Consider the following 23994-nt stretch of genomic DNA (forward strand, 5'->3'; position numbering starts at 1 on the left):
AGAGCTCTGTGTAGCTTTAGAACGTGTTTGCATACTTGTGTATTATTTGTATTTATAAATCACTGTTTTTGCGATATTGTATAACAGAAGAAAAAACATGTAGAGCATCGCACACCAAAAGCATCGTGCATCCTGCATGAAGGCAGTCTCATCAATGCGCACCTTCCGTAGAACGTGCACAATGTCGGTAATCCTCTTGGGTGTGGCAAGGCTATTTATTGCCACACCCATCTTCCAGAAAACGTTTTGCCGCCTGCTTTCTGGACCCGCTTACCTGCTCCTCGCTAAAAAAGACTCCAGACTTAAAAAAAGCTCCGATTTCTTCACCGCCGGTCGGGTTGCAGCTACAGCATTCTTGAAGCTACAAAAGAAAGAAACATGAGCTAAGTGAAAGTTGTCTTTATCAGGCACCCTACACAAGAAAGTAGTAAACAAAAACTTTGAACTTACCTTGATGTTTTCTTGGAACAATTTTTGGAAACCCTTTTATCTACAAAGATAAAAATTCGTTAACATAGAGAAAACGAACATTGTATAACTATTAGTGTTCGCATATAGTATTAGACTCACCGTGTGTTAGGCATTGTTATTCCTTTTTGTTTTTATACAGCTCGTGAAGAATATTATACTTGGAATTCTAGAAAGTAAGTGAAGTATTGAAACACCAAAGAAAGTTTAGTTTAGAAAATAAGGGGCATTAGAAAATCAATAACTTATTTCCATGTTTATCCTAAGATTCAGGTACCAACTAACAAGCATGTAATGCTTCACCCCCTTCAACACATCATTACCATGACCTTCCAATCTACCGTTCACGACGACTACAAGGACGCGACGTTCAACACTTCTGGATCGCAGGTAGGAAATTGCACAGACTAAAGTCCATGTTACTAGTCAGAGTAGTGTACGGTAATAGTGTATGTGTAGGTTCAGTTTAGGCTTATTGTAGTTATACTTTTCCTTGTTGCCTCGCAGGTCAACAACTAGGAGCATCTAGCGTCCAGGATCCGGTGCTCCTCCCTGAATACCAACTGCGTAACCTTAGTGTTTCTATCTATGAGGTTATTAGTAGGGGTACTGGGAAGTTGGTCCATAACGTCTCTGCGAAATCTTCTTTCAAGCAACAAACAGGTAAGATTGCTTGTAATCCTGACACACTTTCCCTCTCTAGTCTATATTGTGAGCAAAGCGGAAGACTTTCACCAAGGGAAACAATGGCATTCTTTCCAAACATTGACTTAATGGGACCGACTATGTAGCATTTGGATTCAGATAGAAGGTTGTTGAAGTTGACGGGGGCATGTCAGAACTTATTGGGTTTTTGTTAGGCTAGATTTGATGAAAGAAGAAAGGGCTTGGGCCGGGTAGGGAACATGTGTGATTGCCAACCTGGGTGGCAAAACACCATTTTGGGAACTAGTTGGACGCAAGATAACATAGAGGTGTAGGGGATACTAGAGGTAGCACAGAAGTGCATAGAAGTGTAGATGCTGAAAGCAGCAAACTGTAGGGGGTTGTGGCGATTGGCCTAGGACGTGCTTCTACCCAAGTGTTGAGAGTATGGATCTAACTTTGCTCAGGTTTTAATTTTTGAGGTTCTGGCATATTTATTTTATGCTCTGCATTATCTAATCATTGGCTTGTATCATGAAGATGCCATCCCTGTAGATGTTGATAGTGAGCTCCTCGGGGAGACCACAAGAAGTGGCAGCATCCAGCCTATAGCCATTTAGAATATCTAAGCGCTTTTAAGTGCTGAGTCAGAGTTGAAAAGTGTTGCAGCACGTTTCCAAGCTGCCTCTGCTTGCGATTGTTTGGTCTCCTTTTATGGTATAGACACTCAGCGTGAGGGTTTCTGTGTGTGACCACAGAATGGCACACTTAAGTATTTTTCTCGCACGTAGAGATTAAGGATATAGTGTACAGGATAAATAAATTAAATGGGGTGAAGCATAGTAATTGTGTTTTGTTGCTTCCAGTTGTACTCATTGCGCATTCCAAGATGGGGATGTGGACATCATCCCTTAGATAGACTGCATGATAATGTAGCACCCTGATGTGGAGTTGGGGATTGTGTTGTCCTCAAGAATAGATGTGTCCCTCGATAAGATATTTGAAAATTCATTTAATAATGAAGACTGACTCTAAAAGTGAGCTCGAAATTAGTTGTTTAGAAAAACCATGAAGTTTTATTAAAATATTAAAGTGCAATACAGAAAGGTAAACACCTAGCAATCTCAATAAATGAGTCAAAGACATAAAAATCAATGCGATGAAGGGTGTCAGAATTTAAAACAAAAGTACCACTAAGCAAGATTTTCAAACAAGGCGAAGCACAAAATGTGCAGCAAATCAATGGCAAAATTCACAGTATCCCCTGTAGAGACCCAAAAGATATGGCTCACCCTAAATTTGAGCGTCTTTTAAAGCAAAATTCACCATAGAAAATGCAATGGCGGAATGGTGCGATCAAAAGTTTCAGCATGACAACAGATCATATTTCAGCATTACAAAATGTCATATAATTTCATTATCCTAGCACTATCCCTCTACTTAAATTTTGATTCGCCCCACCTTAACTAATGTCATCGGAGGTGTCAGAACAAACTAGTTACGTAAACATTGAAAAGACTTTTGAATAAATACAATACCATGTGTGAGCATGGAGAGCCTTGAAAGTATCAAAAGGCTTCTTAGAGAACAACACGTCATTACGAAATAAACAGTGCACTTTTTGCGGAGTGCAGTGTTACTAAGAGACATAAACACATGATGAATATTAGGAAACTGCAGGAATTACATTTCAAAATGACTCGAGCTAACCTAGGCCAGAAAAAACACTTTCAAAACATCACAACGTTCTCATTTTAATTGTAAATGACTCATGTTAATTAGCATGTATTACTCAGAACCAGGAAATAACTCCCTTAGGGGGATTTAGCGGAGTGCTTCTCAATCCAAGGGTGGATTGTGGGCTGCTCCCAGAATGATAGCTGGACTTCCAGCCCACTGCACTCTGCACAGAGGTAAAGGTAAACATGTGAGAAGCGCAGAAAGGATGTCAGCATGTTCTGGCAAAGGCCATCATGGGTGCGCTCACGCTAGATAGGATTCAGGTATGGTTTGTTCCATGTGTGGTCTGCGGGGAGCAGATGAATTTTTTTTGTGGCAGTGCAAGTGTCGGGAGTGTCTGTCCTGTGGTGTTTTGAGTCAGCAAGCTTTTGTAGGAAGTGGAGGGGATTACACAGTAGAGCCTGGTTAGTCCGTTCCTGTTTGTAGCGAAGTAAAGATAGGGACCGCATGGAGAGAGCACATAAACTGACGCAGATTGAGACAGATCAGGACGTGGTTAGATTGATCCTAGAACAGCTAATAAGTGGGTCACATGGGAGGCCTTCATGCATTATATCTGCACTTACTCTTGTTGTATTTCCAGCTTGTATTTGTTTCTTTGCTTTTTTAGCAGTCTAGTCTTTGTAACAGTTATGGAAAGGGACAGCTGCCTGGGGAGAGGTTTATCAGGGTTAATGGATGTTCCTGTTGAGGCTTGCCTTTCAGTTTATTTAACCTCCATTGTCAGGAAAGGGCATGGTGCTGGAACAGAGCAGCTTTGATTTAAGGTCGCTTGCTAGCCATTTTATGTGCTCTGATGAGTCCACCCAGGAGAGGCAGGGAGCAAGCCTCAGGAATGCTTAGATGGATCTAACACGGAGGGACAAAAGGTGCGACCATTATAAAATGTACATTATTATATGACGGTGTGATAGTGAGCAACAAATGTAATCGAAGTTTATCATACATACACGGTCCATAAGGGATCACCCAGGAAGGGTGATAACACAACTCAGTATTGTGAGGAGTGAACTGGGCAGAGTGTTCTGTCCCTACATCCTTTCCTGGGCCAAACAGGTGAGACACCATTATCTTCTCTACCCTTTGTCAGTACACCCTGCGAGGAGAGGTTAAGTAGGGGACTTTCTATGGAGGGAGGATCAAGCAGATCTTTTTGCCTGTAATCTGGCAAGGCTTGAATGTAATGTAAGCATCTGGTGATCTGATGTAGTAGAGTATGGAAGAAAAGTCCTGCCCATATTTTTCATTGGCTTGTGTCTTTTTCCTGCGTAAATGCTGGCTTCTGATTCTGTAATTAGCTTGTTAGTCCCTCCTTAGTATGTCCATGTCTTCATTTGTAACTTCCCATTGCTACTGACATCTTTACTTCGGTTGTTACACAAAATGTCATTTTAAGTCTCTAAGCACTACTTTCTTTCATGAGTTTTTACTACTGCAGGCATAACATGCTTTCCTGCAACATTCAACGCGCAATGCGTGCTTTCATTTTACAAGCACGAGCACTGCGCATGACAGCGGATGAACGGGCAACGGAGGAGCGGGGAGCCAGGCAGACACCATGGGGGGTGAGTATCTGAAGCCCATTGGGATAGCAGCCAGCCGAGCACAGTGACTAAGACCATGCAACAAAAGTCTTCCTGCCTTAGTGTTAGGTGACCTCCAACAACCCTACACTTAAGGGAACAGCCCCTGGCTGTTTTTTTTTTCTTTCTCAACATTGATTACAGGCCTAATTTACAAATCACCTAATCCTCATGTGCTGAAAAAACGTGAGTAGTATAGGTTGTACACTACTCGTCACCATGTATTTTTAGGTCTCGCTGGCGTTGCAGCGCAAAGCGCTGCCGCCAACGAGACTATTGTTGCAGTGTATACTCCCAAGGGAGACAGACCTGGGCACGAGCCGATTCCGGTCTGGGCACGAGCCGATTCTGGTCTGTGAACGCGCTTCACAGTGGAACAGCTTGTGCGCGTTAATTCCAGTTGAGTGCTCATCTCCGGAAGACGTGCTGCGCATTAATTATAGTTGAGTGCTCCAGCAGCCTGGGGCGCCTGTCGACATGCTGTGCTAATGATTACTGTGGGGTCTCATGCTGTGATAATTCTCACTTTCTGTGTTGTGATCAGGAGCAGGCGTATTACTGGCGCCACTGCCACGCCTTCATTAGTCATAAAAGCTGCTTGGCAAGCGATAATTAGGGCGGCATGTTTTAGGACATTTTTAGCAATTACTTTGTTTACTTAGTGCTATTAGTGATATCTTTCGTGCATCTAATGCTCTATTTAAACGTGCAAAAACAACAATTGATGGACAGAATGCAGAACAATGTCATACATTCACCCCAGTACAGAGATCTGGGCCTAAATCCATCGTTTTTTTGCTCACCATGCCATTCCAGTTTGAACCCAGCCATATGCAAATCAGTCTTGACCCTGTGCCCCATGGGAACAGTCCAGCCCGAACTGCCAAGCCAGGTCCTCCCTGGACTGGAAACAAGCATCCTAGGACCGCTATTTAAACGTGCAGCACTGAACATTTTCAAAGAAGGCAAATCAGCGACATTCATTGGAGACACGACCTATTTGAAGACGCTTGTTTTACTGGGGTAAGTTCTGTGAACTGTTTAGTTTGTTTACTTTATTATAGTATAACTGGCAGGGTTGGCTAAATTATGCGAGAAAAGGAAAAATATGCAGGAGATGATGGTATGAGGCAAGTGTGGCAAATGTATAATTATGCGTACACCATATAAAAGCAAGTTGCAAAATGTCTGGTGTTGGGCGAATGGGTTCACTGTGCTGTTGCGTCGCCTGTAGGTGTGGTTATGAGTGCATGTGACTAGCTGGCGACATGTCCTTGTACTGTTACTTGCCTTTGCACTTGTTTTTTTTTGCATATATATATATATATAGCACGAACTCGACCCGAAGTTTATTGGAGCGCTTTACACGAGCACTGTATTTACATTACACATTCAGGCACGGGGAGATTAAGTGATTTGCCCAGAATCACAGGAAGTTGATGCGACCTCGGGGCTCAAACTCTGGTTTCCAGCACCAAAGTCGGCAGTTTAGCCGACGGACCACATCCTCGCCCTTGCCCTGCTGATTTTCAGGGACGGCTGCTCTGTCTTCACAAGGGTCGGGCGAACTATGACTCCGCTGCCTGACCTGGAACAGATCTGTTAGGTGTTTGTATTTATTTTTTAGTTTTTTTAATTTAGCGCAAACTCAATCCGTAGGTATTGGAGCACTTTACATGTATACCACATCCATTATAGAAGGACACATTCATGTTTGGTAGGTACGTGGATATTAAGTTATTCATAACCGGCGGAGCCAAGGCTGGTCTCTCTACCTCTGTGACTCCGGTTGCTGCTCGCGCCTCGTGTATAGCTGGTTTTCCTAGTTATCTGGCAAATACAAAAGCAGGCTTTGCTGTGTTTCTGTTTAAAGGCTACACATAAGGGGCTCAACTGATCGAATTGTAACCAGCTGTCCAATACAATACCGGCAAAAGGGCTCAGTGAGACGTACACTTGTAAGGGGCAGAGGTTACACTCCCGGCAAGTCTGCCTCAGCCTTCATTCTTCCGAGTTGGATCAATTGAATACCATTGATTGGGTAGTAGTTATATCTGTTAACCGAACGTAGAAATGGAGCAAATTTAATATGGAGGGCTATTTGAAAAGTATAATTTTTTTCCAATGTGCCAGATGAATTTGTCTTTATGTTCTTGGGACTTATAAGAATCTTGTAGTGTGTACATCAGGCGGGTCATGTGTCTTTGGAAAACTAGCACCTTTTTGTGATATTGTAGTTGCATGATAGTTTCACATTATAATAGTGGGGGCTCGGATGTCAAACCTCCTTTCCGGGTGTTGGTCCTTGCCAGCAGTCATCACCTACTGCCAAAGACCTGCTTTTTAAAATGTATATCACCTGTCCACCTCCTTCCCCTTCTGGAACTCCCCTCACTTGTGCCCTCTCTCCCTTTCGTTATCACCCTTCCAGCCTCTCTTCCCCCGTTCTCTCTCGGTCCACCATTTCTCTCCATGCCCCCATTTCTCTCTCCCAGTGCCCCCTTTCTCTCTCTCCCTGTACCCCCCTTACTCTCCATCCCATTTTCCCGTGACCCATAGCTTTGGCTGCAGGTGAGTTGGCACAACTCCTGTGAGAGAAGTGTCTCTAGATTAGGTGGCACGTGCCCCTGCTGGGACCATGGTCAGGCGTTTGTCTGTTACACAGAAAACCACGTCTCCGTTAAACTGCAGTTTGAGAGTATTTTTGGTTATTGTGTTTATTTACTGTACCAAATGAATCATGGTGGAACCGGGCATCTTATGCCAGAGCATCCTAGGAATCCAAAAATTAAAACTGAAAAAACACATTTTGGAGAAAAATCATGTGATGTTGCAGAAATCGCTTCATCTCTTAGTGGTGTTTAATGTAGGTTCATTTACAAACCCCAGCCATCATATAAGGTCTCTGGAATGCCTGAGACCTGGCAGAGTCTCTTTATGCCCATGAGCAACAGTAAAGAGCATGTTCACCGCTGTAGAGAGTGACCACTTCACCATTCATCCCTTTGTGCCTGCAAACAGAGCTGAATACTTCACCTTTCACCACTTTGCATCTGCAAACAGAGCTGACCACTTCACCAGCTGAACAACATTTGCACAAGCGTCGCTGACACCCCGTACTACCGATTTTTTTAATTGCATATGATGCCCCAATCACTTCAAGTACATTTGTTGTGATCGGTAGTCCCTGTCCCCTGCTATACATTCCATCGTAAATTTTTAGATCCTGTTTTTTGTATTTTTATTCATCCATTCACACTCCTTTACGTTAAAATAGCCATAGCGTTACTGTACAGTTGCTAGAATAGCTTATAATATGGTATAGTGTGTAATTTTTAAATAATCACTCCACTGCAAACAAAAACATTGATACAAAACACTGCCATTTACAATGCCAGTAGCTCCAACTGCAACAAATGCGAGACCTATTGCATTGCAAATGCTTGTTTTACAGAAAGCGATTTCAAAGACGGCGTGTTTTAGTCAGCGGCTTAACCTCTTGAGTGCCCATGACGAGCTGGTCTCGTCATGGGCCGCGGTTGCGCTGTGCCCATGACGAGACCAGCTCGTCATAAACCCCGCCCGCTAATGCAACGGCCGGCACAGGGCGGGGAAAGGGGCGGGCACTCAAGGGGTTAAATCATCAATGGCAAGCAGACCTTCTAGATGTCTGTGTACACGCCGTCTTTGAAATCGCTTTCTGGATCCCTTATGTAGCGTGTAGGCATCTTCGCCTGATAACCAGTCAGGTACCTGTGTTCTTTTAACAGCGTAGTTGTGGATTTTGCTCTCCTTGTACAAGGTGTCTACCCCGCCAAAACTACCGACCTTCAAGGGGTTGTAATAAACTCTTTTGAAAAGCTTCTGCATCGATGCACTTCTTGAACTAAAATACCTCAACCCCTACTCCCACGCCGCTACTCTATTAATTCACTTTTGTTTTATTTATTATTTTTCTTTATCGGATAATCAGGACTAGAAGCCGTTTTATGCTACAATAGTAGATTATTTAATAAAACATGAATTAAACAGTGTATGATTTTAACTGTGTAATATAGGAATGTACAATGCTATAAACGATAATAACAACAAAAACATAGATATTTAACACAATGCTCTCAAAAACTCATGACGTAGAATTAGTATGTGGATTTTGCTAGTTGTGAACGGTACCAGTCTTCTTACATCTTCCCCACGCCCCCTCAAGAAGGCTTGACAAAATAAATTGGATATTGTATTCATGAAATTGAAAAACTGTTTCTTATTCAGAGTAGTTCCTAGGGTGCAAAATGTCCACATGATATAATTGTTGATGCAGTCTTCGAGCACGTCGTCAACGTCCAAGAAGATTTTGCTCTTTTCAACGTTGTAAAAGCCGTTCAGTTTCTGACTCAGCTCTTTTTCAAACTCTTCAATGATTTCAAATCGCTTGTTACGACATAGCGAGGTCGGGCGAAACACGGGTTTGGGGTACGGCATCTTTGCTCTGATCAGAAAATAGAAAGCATCTTCCAGGCATTTAGGGCTCGGCTGCACTCCGATCTCGACCATGTGTCGAAACAAACTTTCCTGCAACAGAAAAACACACATACATAATAGTAGCGAACGCGAACATCAACATGTTTTCATCTACTCAGCATTAATAAATGTCATGTTCCTCGGATTTAAACTCCTACAAAGATACTTGATCTTAAAATATCTACGATAATTCTTCTTTCTAAGATGCTGTTTCATTATCAATGGTATGTCTCCCATCACCCGCCTCATACATACTTTTCACATTCTCTGACGGGGACTGTACTCTATTAATATACTTTAAAACATTCACAATCATCTTAATACAATCGGTGGGTAGAAACATTTCTTTCACGCCATAGACAGCCCCCAACGCCACCATAATTTTATGGGGGTCCAGCTTTCACATAGTTTCCATATCAACCTGTCTTCATATTCACCACCCATTGTGAGACAGTTGTGATGCAACTGACTTGGGTCATCAATTTTACAACCTTCCCAATCATCGTACCACACCGCCTTTAAGCACAATTTTATGATCCTGGCTATCGCGGTCAAAAGTGTGTGATACTGATCCGTGCCCCAACATTTACCACGGCAAAGTTGTACAATTGCATCTAAGCGCTTACAGCTGCAGTTTTTATGCGTTACGGCAAGTTTTTTCTGTCTTGAGCAGCAGAAACATGAAACACGTAGCGATGGATGTGTAACTTCCATAGTCGTGCTAGCGGTTTTGTCACCTGGGGCTCCTCCTCCTCTCTTTTGCTGATAAAAAGAAAAAACTTTTTTTTTACCTCCACCTTCGTCATAACTACATGCCTCATCATCACACTCTTAAACGCCCCCAGAGGTTTGCTGAAAAATCGCACACTTTTCTTCTTGAGCATCCGTTGACTTCTCTGGCTCATTTACAGATTCTTCTCCGGAATCCATCTCTGTACATTCGCTAGAGTCCTTGGATTCAGGCTCTTGCAGGTAAATACCCTCGTCATCTTCACTTGGCTCAGGTCTTCCTCCGCCGTCTGTAGCATCAGAGGTATTGTTCGGTGTTTTACCAACACTCCCAGCCGCCTCTTCACCGGCGCCGGTCTTGGGCATTATATTCAGCAGAGCCGACTCCGCAATGCCTGCCTCTGGCTTTTTATTCAGCAGCGTCGCCGCCATCCCTACCGTAGTATCCTCAGTCATTGTTGGCGCTTAATTTTCCTTATCACTATCGTCGAGTTCTGCGGCGGCATCTGCAGCGTTTGCGGCTTCCGTCAGCATCACTGTTATAGTTTCTCCAAGGGGTCCCACTTCCACGCTACAGCAAGACATTCTCAAAGTTGTCTTAAAGCTCGAGTTTTCTCCGTCGGAAAAAAGCGGGAGTTTCTTAACACACGGTCCTCAGAATGCTGGCTTATATGCTTATAATTTCACACTACACTCACTTCTTAGAAACCCTCCAGCATGCTTAGTCAATTTATACGCTTTTGATTTCATCGCCGTATCATTTTATAAGCCTTGATTCACAATTCCCAACTTATCGTTTTATACGCTTTTGATTTCGTCGACGTATCATTTTATAAGCCTTGATTCACAAAATAACGGTCTATAAAACAGCAAAACGCTATAATCTTATCAATACATTATATCGACCGATTAAAATCAGATTTGGACCGATTCAATATAGACACACGGACCAAAGGGGCGTGGCCAAAGGGGCGTGGCCACTTGTAAAAAAAAATACATGGTGAGGAGTAGTGTACAACCTATACTACTAACGTTTGTGATGCCTGGTTCTTTGTAAAGCACTCTAATGCCCTTCGGCCTCGCTCGCTCTTTAAAACAAATGCTAAAAACAGAAACGTTCCTGTAATGGGTTTACCGCCAGTGTCAATGTTATTGCTTTTAGGGTACTCAGGAGTGTCTCTTATGACATGGCCAAATATTTTTCCTTTAAAATAAACTGGCGAACACCATCATTGTCATTCCCAGCGCTCTTTACATACAGAGGCTTTATTCTGTTAGTGCGCTAGAATATATGGCCCTCCGTTTTTCAGGTTGGCCACCATCTCCATTCTAACTCATCCATCATGCGATCGCGCCTTCACTTTCTTTGTTTGCTTTCACTTAAGTGCATTTACCATATTTGCTGCTTTTAACCATAAGTCAGACAGCAGGCAGTGCAGGTGACAGCTTGTCATGCACAACACCCCCCCGCACAACACGCCCGTCCAGTAACCCACAGAGTTAATGAAGGTCAGTGGAGTGACGCTGCTGCTGCTCCTCATGACCACATTATAGAGTTGTGTTCAGCCTCATTGAAACCAGGGCTTCTACAGTGCAGTGTGAAAACTAATCTACTGACTGTCAAAAAAGACAAAGGATGTTAGGTGAGAAGTCGGGATCATCGCAGATGTGGGTTTCTCCTCCAACCCACAGGGTCAGCTGACCTTGACACTGTACTATACTAAATACGGTGGAGATAAAACAAAGAAGAAAAGCGTGGGGAATTGTGATATTTTCATTATTAACCTGATCAGGGGGTTAAACTTGGTCAGTAAGATTAAGGGGGAGTGAGCTTCAAGTTTTCCAACAATCTCTCAGGCATATAATGTTCAACTACATTATAGGACAAGCATGGCAAATGAGAGAGGCGTAAGGGGCAGTGGAAGGGAGTAAGGGAAAACCCAATATTTTGTAAACTAGCCAAAAAAGTTAAGACTTTCAAAACAGAGAGAGGGAGAGAGAGTGTGTGTGTTTTGTCTGTGTGTATTCGAAATCCGACAGACACATCACCATCGCTGGCCAAAAGCACCTGTACCCAACTATTTACCTGAAAATACATTTATTGGGGGGAAAACACTCCCCTGAATCAGCGCCCCTGAACCTTGTTACATTAGACTAACTTCAGTAGACACCCAAGCAGACCTGCCGAAGACTCGAGAAGAAGTGACGCCACAAACAGACATCGGACAACCACGCAGCCCTCAAGAACGCCATCCGCAGGCACCATCAACTCATCCGAACCTCCAAAAGGACCTCCTTCAAGGAACGCATTGACAACAACGCACACAACAGCAAAGAGCTCTTCAACATTGTGAAGGAACTCGCCAACCCCAGCTCCAGCTCTAACGACATCCCGCCGTCATAAAACCTCTGCGACTCTCTAGCCACCTTCTTCCACCGCAAGATCACTGACATCCACAACAGCTTCAACACTCAGTCCCCCCCGACACCCGCCGACACCTCAGACTCACCACCCCAGTCACACCGGCCTCCTGCTCTCCTGGAACCTCGTCAACGACGAAGACACCATCAAAACCATGAACACCATCCACTCCGGCTCACCGTCAGACCCCTGCCCTCACCACATCTTCAACAAAGCGAGCTCCATCATCGCACCACAATTCTGGAAGGTCTTCAACAGCTCCTTCGAGACCGCCACCTTCCAGGAGAGCTGGAAACACGCAGATATCAACGCCCTACTCAAGAAACCCAAGGCGGACCCAAAGGACCTCAGGAACTTCCGGCTCATCTCCTTTCTCCCGTTCCCGGCGATAGTCATAGAGAAGATCGTCAACAGACAACTGACCCGCTTCCTCGAAGAGAACACCCTAGACTCGTCCCAATCCAGATTCCGCAGCAACCACAGCACCGAAACCGCCCTCATCGCCGCCACCGCCGACATCAGGACCCTGCCGGACAACGGCGAAACCGCAGACCTCATTCTCCGAGACCTCTCGGCCGCTTTCGACACCGTCTGCCACCACACCCTATGCACACGCCTCCACAATGCAGGGATCCGCGACATAGCCCAGGACTCGATCACCTCCTTCCTCACTGACAGAACACAAAGAGTCCGCCTCCCTCCATTCCGATCTGAAGCCACCAAGATCACCTGTGGCGTACCCCAAGGATCATCCCTCAGCACAACCCTTTTCAACGTCTACATGACACTGCTCGCCAACATTGTCCGATCGCACGACCTCAACATCGTCTCATACGCCGACGACACGCAGCTGATCCTCTCCCTCACCAAGGACCCCGCCACCACCAATACCAACTTCCTGGAAGGAATGAAGGCCGTTGCCGAATGGATGAAGAACAGTCACCTGAAACTGAACTCGAACATACGGAGATCCTCATCCACGGCTCCACCCTCTCCGCCTGGGACGACTCCTGGTGGCCGGCCTCGCTGGGAGCTGCGCTGGCACCCACCGACCACGCACGAAACCTTGGGTTCATCCTGGACTCATCACTGTCAATGACCCAGCAAGTCAACGCCGTCTCCTCCTCCTGCTTCAACACCCTCCTCATGCTTCGCAAGATCTACAGATGGATCCCCACTGAAACCAAGAGGACCCAGGCCCTCGTCACCAGCAGGCTGGACTATGGCAAGGCCCTCTACGCAGGATCCATGGATAAACTCCAGAAAAGACTCCAACTCATACAGAACGCCTCCGCACGCCTCATCCTCGACATCCTCCACCACAGCCACATCACTGCCCACCTGAGAGACCTGCACTGGATCACTGAACAAGAGGATCCCTTTCAAGCTCCTCACCCACGCTCACAAAGCACTCCACAACGCCAGACCAACATACTTCAACAAACGACTCACCTTCTACAGCCCCAACCGCCAGCTTCGCTCCCCCGACCTCGCCCTTGCAACCATTCCACGCATTCACCGAACGACCACCGGCAGCAGATCTTTCTCCCACCTCGCCTCCAAGACCTGGAACACCTGCGACAGACCCAGGACCTGCAGACCTTCAGGAGACTCCTCAAGACCTGGCTGTTCAAACAGTAGCAGCCCCCCCCTCATGGGTGAGTAGTGCGCTCTACAAATGCTTGATTGATTGATTAATTGAGTACTCCATGTTCTTTTTTGTTAGGTCATGCCTGAGCCAGCACGCATGCGCTGCTCTGGCGATCTGCTATGGTAGAGTATGGAAGAGAAGCCCCGCCCACTCCCCACCCATATTCTTCATTGGCTTATGTCTTTGTCCTTTGTAAATACTGGCTTCTGATTCTGTAATTAGTTTGTTAGTCCCTTCTTAGTATGGCCATGTCTTCATTTGTAACCTCCCATGGCCACTGGCCCCTTTAATTCGGTTGTTACACGGTACGTCATTTTAATTCTCTAGGCACTACTTTCTTTCATGAGTTTTTACTACTGCAGGCACAACATGCTTTCTTGCAACATTCAGCACGTGATGCACTCTTTCATTTTACAAGCACGGGTGTCACGCATGACAGCGGCTAAACGGGCAACGGAGCAGCGGGGAGCCAGGCAAGACACTATGGGGAGTGAGTATCTGCAGCCCACTGGGAGAGCACACAGCAGAGGGACTTGTGTACCACAGGGACAAAAAAATAGTGATTTCTCATCCAGTTTATTTGCATGTCGCTCTGTGCGTCTTTGTTTACATGTATTTCTGTGTGTTTACTTGTGTTTATTCATCCGTTTAAGTCGTCTCTATCCCTCCACTATCCTTCTCAATCCAAATAATCTGACTAACATATCCACGACTTAAATTACTTTCATATTTTTCACTATACTAATTCACCACTAATCCCTTATAGGTTCCAAAGTAGCGTGCTACACACCAAAAAAACTTTAACCCCCCCATCAGGGGTAGCAAGTGCTATATACCTAATGTACAGCATAGCTAAATACTTATAAGGTCTCAAAAGAGAGACCGTTTGCATTGCAAATGCTTGTTATTACAGTAGATTATTATCTCATCAAACTACCGGACAGCAAGGGAAAGGAGAAGAACAGTTTTTAGGTATGTTTATTTAACTTTTGCAACTTTTTTGATGTACGTCCCTCGTTTGTGTAGGTCAAAACGCTTTAATGTGTCGCTAGTGATCTTGGGACTTCTATCTTTCATAAAGCTTCAATTTTTTTATTTCTGCTTTTTATTAAAATTATGTTACTCTAACCGACTTGCAGTGGGCAGACCTGTGTGAGCGGGGTCTGGAAGGGCAGGCAACAGTTTGAGAGGGTGAGTTTGGGTGGGTGGGCAACAGACCTCTCCAGTCCACACACGACAAAGTTGGTCCTGTTGACCCATGGGATAGTCGGTTGGATGATGGGGGAGTGTGGAGGGGTGGGGGACGCGGTTTTCACATTGTTAGAAGGCACCTTAGTGGGCAGGCAGATATCGTGAGAACACAGACACAGCAGGAGTGGGGCGGTGGAGACAGCTTTGACAGCAGGACGGACACACTACTCCACTGGGATGGCCACACCTAATATAGGGACATACTCGGTCCTCTCCTGGAACGTGATCAGGATGGGAAATAAAATCAAGAGGGGACTGGTGGCTGCATACTTAAAACGGCTGAAACCAGACGTCATCTTATTGCAAGAGACACACTTAAAGGGAACTCTCTGTGGGTTTATAGGCCGAGGGGTATACAAGACACTAGCGCATGCCGGGTTCTCAACGGGGGCAAGAGGAGTGGCAATACTAATGAGGAAATACCCACCTTTCAGAATTGAACGTACATGGACAGATCCCGGTGGTACATATGTTGCGGCGAAGGGGATATGGGAAAGGAGAAACATTACCTTCATCAGTGTATATGCGCCCCCTAGGCTACAAAAACAAACACTAGAGAAATTAGCGACAGTCCTGCTGGAAGCGAGATCAGACACACACAATACTGGGGGGGACTTTAAAGATGTAATGGACCCCACAATGGATCGTACAACGGTCTCTACGGGAAGCCCTAAGGAGACGCCACTCAAAAGGTTCGTTGATACACTGACACTCACAGATGTATGGTGCAGGCAACACTCCCAGACCAGAGCCTATTCCTTTTATTCAGGTGCGCACAAAGCCTTCTCATGTCTGGACTACATATTGTTCCCGGCGGGGGAATTAGGAGACATACACAAGGTGGAATACCAGGCGAGAGGCCTTTCAGACCATTCGCCCCCGTGGCTTACAGCGGGCACTCGACTGCAACGCGTAGTAGGGGAATGGAAACTCAGTCCATGGGAATTAAGAGACCCGTAGGTTGCTAAAGAAATTAGGGTGGACTCTGAACTTTACTTTAGTGAGAACGTGGGGTCAGTAGGCTCGACTATTACACTGTGGGAGGCCTACAAACGGTTATTGAGAGATAGAGCCCAAAACATCATAGCCTATAAAAAAACGAAAAGAGGCTGAGCAGATTGCAGGGCTTGAATCCCAACTATTGCAGATGAAAACACAAGCCAGCACAAGTAGTAACCCCTCATTGCTGCGCAGACTGCAACTTCTCAGACAGGAATATTTCGCGTTGGCCAGAAGGGACGCGCAATACGCGATACAAGCCATGCACCGATGGTTATATGACACAGGGGACAAGACGGGCTGTTTGCTTGCATGGCTCAGTGTTAGATCTGGGGGTCTCTAGTTGGCAGGGTAGGTACCACTGTCCAAGTAGGGACCCTTGCTTCTAGTCAGGGAAAGGGGGATACACTGTTAAGATAACCCCTGCTCACCCTCTAGGTAGCTTGGCCTGAGCAGTCTAGGCTATCAAAGGCAATGTGTAAAGTATTTGTACCAACACTCACAGTAACACAGTGAAAACACCACAGATTTACTCCACACCAGTTTTAGAAAAATAATGTATCTTTACTAAAAACTTCACAAGACCAAATACTACAGACAAACCAACATATAATTCAAAAGGTTACTTTAAAGATAGTTCAAGGGTTTGCAGAAAGTACTCCAGGATGTAAAAGTCAGTGTCTTGCACAATGCGACTCTCAATGCACAAAATGCGACACTCTCGTGCCCAACAGTACCTGTAGTTGCGATAAGGTTCCCAAAAGCTATCACAAGGAAGATGGCAAAGGCGATGCGATACTCCTGAGATCCTGGGGAGGCTTTGCAGCAGCCCTGCTTCACGCAGCAGAGGTGGATGCGCCGGCTCCGATCTGTAGGGGGAGGATGCGATGACTTTGGCTTTCGTTGCGTAGGTTTCTTAGGGGGAAGCTTCACGCACAGGTTCGATGCGACACTCTTCGATGTGGCACGATGCGCGGCGCAGCGTTGACTTCCGGCGCCGCAACTCTCGATGCGCCACGGAACGGGACTCTGCGTTGACGCACGCAGCGACTGGATACTTTCACGCACCGGCAGTGGTGCGGCCCGCAAACCGGTTCTGCGACGACCCTCGCATCGTCAGGAATCTTCTCGGGACGATGCTCGACGCACTCGGTGATGCGGGGACTCCGGGTGCTGCAATGACGCCGCGATGAAATTCTCCTCGCACTCTCGTTCTTGAGACACGCAATCGGATGATGCGTTGGGTACCAGTTACTCTTTTTCACGCTTCTGCTTCCCGACCTCCTGAGGCCCCAAGACTGGGCAAGCACTCCAAGGCAGGTCAGTACTCCTTCAGCAGAGTTCCAGGGGAGCTGGTGGTGAAGTCCTTTTGTTCCTGGGACTTCTTAACAGGGAGCCAGCTCTTCTCAGGCCCTTGGAGATCAGAATCAAAAGAAGGGGACACAGCAAAGTCCTTCCCCTCTCCTTGGCAGCAAAGCAAAACAGCAAGCAGTCAGTCTTCTCCTCTTCAGTTCTTTTCAGCTTTCTCCTTGGCAGAGGTTTCTTCTTAGTTCCAAAGTGATCTAAAGTTTAGGTGTCTGGGGTCCTCTTTTTATACCCCTCCAAGTCTTTGTCTCTTGTGTTTCAGTGGGGGGATTCCCCTGCTCAAACCGGTTCCTGGGTGTGCTCTGCCCTGGAGCACCTGGTTCCTTTCAGAGTGAGGGGCAGGGTCGTTAGACGCTCAGCAGGAGGTGGAGCCTTCTTTGTGCCAGCAGAGGCAGAGTCCTCAGCCTGGCCAGCAGGGGGTGGAGCCAGCATTGTGTTGGCAGGGGCAGCCCTATTCAGACCCAGGGACTACTCCTCCCACCCATCTAAAGCAGATCTCCCTATTCACCCTGCTGCTGACTCATCCAGGCTCCTGGAGCCACCTAGCCCATCACATGACACCAGTCAGCCAACCAGCACACAGGCACACAGGAAGGTTAAACAGGAGAATAGCTACTTTCTAAAAAGTGCTATTCTCACACAGTGAATTTAAAAACCATCTTGCTAAAAAGATGTATAATTAAATTCTGAACACAAAGATACCAAACTTGGATTTTCTATCTTGCCCTTATGGGAAGATAGGCATGTAAACAGCCTCCCCCATTCTATCCTATGGGCAAGATAGCCTCTCAGCAGTGAAAAACGAAAATGGCTGTAGTTCACTACCAGGGCATGTTACACACCTCAGTACATGCCCTACCTTTCAGATACACTGCACCCAGCCCAGGGGGGTACCTAGGGCCACCATAGGGATGCCTGACATGTACAGAAAGGGAAGGATAAGGCCTGGTCAGTGGGTGCACTGGCCAGGTCGACATGGCAGTCCTGGACTGCACATAGGCACTGCAAGCAGGCCTAAGACATTATTTTAGCGCTACTCCTGTGGGTGGCACAATCAGTGCTGCAGCCCACTAGTAGCATTTGAATCACCAGCCCTGGCACACTCAGTGCACTTTACTAGGGGCTAACAGGTGAAACAAATATACCAATCAAGGATAACCAATCAATATAACAATTTATACAGAGAGCATATGCACTTTAGCACTGATCAGCAGTGGTAAAGTGCCCAGAGTCCTATTGCCAACAACACGGGTTAGAAAAAATAAAGGAGGAAGAAGCAAAAAGTTTGGGGATAACCCTGCAATAAGGGCCGTTTCCAACACTCAGTAAGAAGGAGTTAGAAAGCAGGTGGGTGATACAGATACGGACTGAAACCGGACAGACGCACGATACCCCCATAGCAATAGCCAATGCATTTGCGGAATATTATGGAAACTTTTACACACAATGCGACCTTGCAGGACCCGAACAGATACAGGCCTACCTCCAGGGCACGCAATTCCCTAAGCTGACAGATAGTGAATCGCAGATATTAGATGGAAAAATCTTCAAGGAGGAAATTGTAACAGCCATCAGCCAGCTAAAGAGTGGCAAGGTCTCAGGCCCCTATGGGCTCCCCCCAGAATTTTTAAAGCAGAACATGACGCTCTTTTGCCCACACCTCCTCCAATTATACCTGGAGGCACCCGAGACAGGTAGCCTCCCCAGAGATCTGAGGACTGCCACAATTGTGGTGATTCCCAAGGAGGGCAGACCGCCACAGAAGTGTAGCTCGTACAGACCCATTTCCCTTATTAACATGGAGACCAAAATACTGGCTAGGATACTAGCTAACAGACTCACTGGGGTGATATCGGGACTCAACCATCGGGACCATTCAGGCTTTATGCCTAAGCGGTCGACGAGGCTCAACCTTCAGAGGCTGCATAACTGGTTAGAGGTAGCAACTACTAAGGAACACCCACTTTGCATCCTGTCTCTGGACACCGAAAAGGCTTTTGATACTGTCCACTGGCCATTCCTTATGCTAGTGTTGGAAGAGTGTGGGTTCGGGCCTGCATTCCGACGATGGATTGCCGCTCTCTACGAGAGACCACTGGCCAGAACTATAGTTAACCGTGTGGTGTCCAGGGAATTCCCGATCGGCAGGGGCATCCATCAGGGATGCCCCCTGTCTCCTCTACTTTTTGCTTTGGTCCTGGAACCTCTTGTGTGTCATTCGGGCACACCCAGATATAACGGGATTTCGGGGTCCAGGGGAGGAAGGATCGGACAAACGCAACTCATTGTATGTGGACGACATACTGATGTACGTCAGCAAGCCGGAGACTTCAATCCCTAATATAATGGGCAGTTGCAAAACATACGGAGCACACGCGGGACACACAATTAATTATCTGGTGGGCAGAGGTAGTGGGTGTGATGTGTGCCTGAGTAAACTCAAACTGGCCCTGGAAGGTATAAAATACCTGGGTATCTATGTCATGACAAATACAGCGGCGGCACTGGAACGAAACCTATTGTCATGAGCCCCATCCTAGCGAGCGCACGTCCCCAGAGGCGGAACACGTCACCGGCTTTCCGCCGCTCCGATGTGGACTACGCTACCCAGAATCCCTCGCGCGTCACTTCCGACGTTGCGAGACGACGGCATAAAACAGGAAACAGATTCCCATGACGCCGTCGGAAATTTACAGCTCTGGGTGACTCTCCTGCCAAAGTTCCCGTCTTTGATGTCCTGGTCCGGTAAGGGTGCCTGGCACCACTTCATATCATAGTCCCAAGGCCATCCTCCGTTGGTGAGCTGCTGCTCGTGCGTAGGCTGACGTTTTCGGCTGGCGGCGCTGAAGCGCTCAGGATTTGCTCGGCCTGCATTGTCGGCCGGCGGGGGGAGTCTTGATCGGCCTGCATTGTCGGCCGGCGGAGGGAGTTGCCAGGAAAGAGCGACTTACATGCGCTCCAACTTAAGATCTATTTCAAGTCCTCCTGAGGGCACTTTCTAAGCGTCCCCAAGTGTGTCCCACTCGCACTGGTTACTACAGTCCACAGATGTCCGTGTAAGAAGCATTACACAAGAACCATATACAGCTAAGGTCGTGTGGATTACCAAAAGTTACGCTATTAAGCCAAGCAGCATTTAAGGGGATGTTCTACTGTGACTGGATGAATGTGGCTTGCTGTGTTATGTGATTGGAACATATCCACAGTCTTGTTTAACGGTGTTGTCTCTGGCTCTATCTTTAACAGGGGTTGGTAAGAGCGGTAGAGGTCTACGCTCTATCCCTGTGATGAACGGTGGAGTCTAGAGAAGGGTAGGTGCATGGCAAGAGAGTTCCGTGCCAGATCATTAAAGTGCGATACTGAAACAGAGAGAGTGGGTTCGTGTATATGTAGTTATTGTTCTTTCTCTCATTCCTGCAGAGATACCAAAGCAAGCTCGCCCACACAGAAGGCGCCCCTCTCCTTTTGTTTCTATTACAATCCCTACATGGACGATTCTTTTACTTTACAGGTATAGGAGGTTTAGTCACCTGGCCTGGCTTATATACCAGGCTTTCGCATAATGTGTTTTATATGAAGGAAATGTTACAGTGTGTGTTCTTCTTCTTTTTCTCATTTCAGATCTCCCTTCCCGCTGTTCCCTTCCTTTCCTTCCCCCACTTGATCCTTCCGATGACCTGTGCCATTACGGCTTGTAGGCTTGGTTAGATCAAGAGGTGGGCCACTCATTCATCAAACCGATCCTGAGGACTGGTCACCGTTACACCTATACAGGGTACACAGGGAATTCCGAGCGGATGTGGACAGGTGGCGGACATTGCCGCTGACTCTGCTGGGCCGTGCTGCACTTTATAAAATGATAGTGCTCCTGAAGTTCCTATATGTGCTGCAAAATACGTATCAATGGATCCCGAATGAGGTGTTCACCAGAATAGAGGGCACACTGAGGACATTCCTCTGGGACGGGAAACCACTGAGGATAGCGCTGTCGACATTGCAATGCAACCAATATAATGGCTGTATTTCCCTGCCTGATCTGCGGGCCTACTATTGGGCAACCCACCTCATTGTGGTGAATGAATGGGGACATGTAGATAGAGACCACCCCACATACACTTGAGCATACACAGTTTACTGGGCACCCCTACACACATTATATTTATGGCAGAAAGGGCTTCACACGTCTCCTAACAGCCACACAGATCGTAATAGCAACATGGAAAAAAGCAGAAAGACCGATGAAATGGGCAGGTCGGGTGACAAGAGAAACCTCACTTTGGATAGGCAACAAACTGAGAGGTTTCCGGAAGTGGGACCTGCTTGGCATCTCACAACTTCAAGACTTACTGTGTCGAGGGAAACTGGTAACCTTCTCGTACCTTCAGACAGAGTATGCTATGGCCAAATCCCAACATTATAAATATCTACAGCTAGCACACGCGTGGAAGGCACAACATATTGACACAACAGATATTCCAGAATACGCACCACTAGAGGGTCGCCTCCTGATGGGAGAAATAGGAGATAAGGCGGTCTCCTGGACATACAAGACCATCATCAATAACAAGCCAGACTCCTTGCAGAAGTTGAGGGCCAAATGGGAGCTAGACATGGGGGAAATAGAGGACCTGGACTGGGAAATGGCTCTGATGCGCCCTCGTGAAGTGGCCATCAAATCACGATTACGTCTGATCCAATTCAAGTATTTACACAGGGCATACTATGATAGGGCACGATTACACTGCATAGGGAGGGCGGAGGAACCCAATTGTCTGCACTGCAGAGCGCCGGAGGGTACCTTCTTCCACACAGTTTGGGAGTGTTCCCAGATTCAGAGATATTGGGTGAACGTGCTAGATGAGCTAGGGACCATTCTGGGGGGAGACGATTCCCCTGAACCCGCAGTTTGTTCTGCTGGGAATTTCCATGGAGGTTGATCTCCCTAGGACAAAATTACTGCTGCTCCAGCTAGGATTGGTGGTGGCGAAGCATGACCTGGCCAAGACATGGGGGGCTGTGCTGTGCCCATCACTGACTGAGTGGGAAAAGAAATTTTTTGGGGGAGGGCAATGTGCTTGTTGCGGGTCAGGTTGGTGTTTAGAATGAATCCAAGTGACTTGGCATACAGTGAAAGTTGGGGTTGGAAGCACTCAAGAATCATGTCTTTGAGCCAGCTTTGTACTGTTTCTTGTTTGTTAATCTTGGAAAATAACAGGAATACGGTCTTGATCAGGTTGAGCTTCAGGTAGGGGCTGGACATCAAGGTCTGGATGAAGTGCAAGCGGTACTTGAATCTGAGAAGACTCTTGCGTAGTTTTGTATCATTGACATGTTGGCGAACCTTGATGCTGTTATCTGTAAGTAGAGTATTAAGCGGCTCCCTGTCTTGAGAGCTTCTGAAAATATGTCTTGAGTGAGGGAAGAATTGATTAATTGGAACATAATTATGTTATGTTATTGACAAGTGTGAGAAAGCATCCTTAGAGAGAGCTTTGATGAAGGACGAGAGGAAGAGTGGAACAGAAGGCAGGAAGTGATGTCACTTCCGATGCAGATGGATGATGGGAAATGCAGTGATACCACTTGCTGTGGAGAAAGATGATGAGGAATAAAGTCCTCGTGTCTGACTTCTTCTTATAAAGACGGTTTTGACAGGAAACCAATGAAGTCACTTCCTGTGCACATGGATGACGGGAAAGAAAGTCCTCTTGACAGGCTTCTTTTAAATATGGTTTTGGTGGTAAACCAATGATGCCAATTCCTGTGCACATACATCCTGTGCACATGGATATTGGGAAATGCAACAATGTCACTTCTTGTGGAGATGGATGATAGGGAATGAAGTCCTGTTGCATGGCGTCTTTTAAAGATGGTTTTGGGAGTAAACAAGTAATGTCACTTCTTGTGCAGATGGATGATGAGAAAGGAAGTGAAGCCACTTTCTGTGGAGATGCATTATGGGGAATCATGTACTCTTGCCTGGATTCTCTAAAGATGGTTTTAGCAGGACACCAGTGAAGTCACTTCAAATGCTAATGGATGATGGGAAATGAAGCAATTTTGCCTGAATTCTTCTGCTAAAAACATTTTGGTGAGAAATCGATAATGTCACTTCTGCTGCAGATGGTTGATGTAAAATGAAGTCCTTATACCTTGCCTCTTTTTTTAAATATGGCTTTAGCGGTAAACCAGTGATGTCAATTCCAGTGCAGATTGTGGATTGTATATGCAGTAATGCCCCTTCGTGTGGAGATGGATGATGGGATCTTAAATCCTCTTGCCTGGATTCTTCTTTTAAACTTGTTCTTAGTGGGGAAACAAGTGATGTCACTTCCTGTGTAGATAGATGATGGGAAATGCAGTGATGACACTTTCTGTGAAGTTGGATGATGATAAAATCACTTGTCCTCTGAAGTTCTCCACCATTCTCCTTGAGAAATAGAAACACATTCAATTGTAAACAGATTCATGCACAAGGATTTTCTTCCTTCACATACCATGTGCTTAAAAAAAAACTCTCCCTAATGTTCAACATCACCTTCTAGTAGGAGGTGAGTGAGTTGTTGAGTGAACACACACTTCGGACCGACTATATACCAATGATTACACTTTTGACATTAATC

This window comes from Triturus cristatus, chromosome 5_2 (genome assembly GCF_964204655.1).
Source record: "Triturus cristatus chromosome 5_2, aTriCri1.1, whole genome shotgun sequence".
Taxonomy (NCBI): domain Eukaryota; kingdom Metazoa; phylum Chordata; class Amphibia; order Caudata; family Salamandridae; genus Triturus; species Triturus cristatus.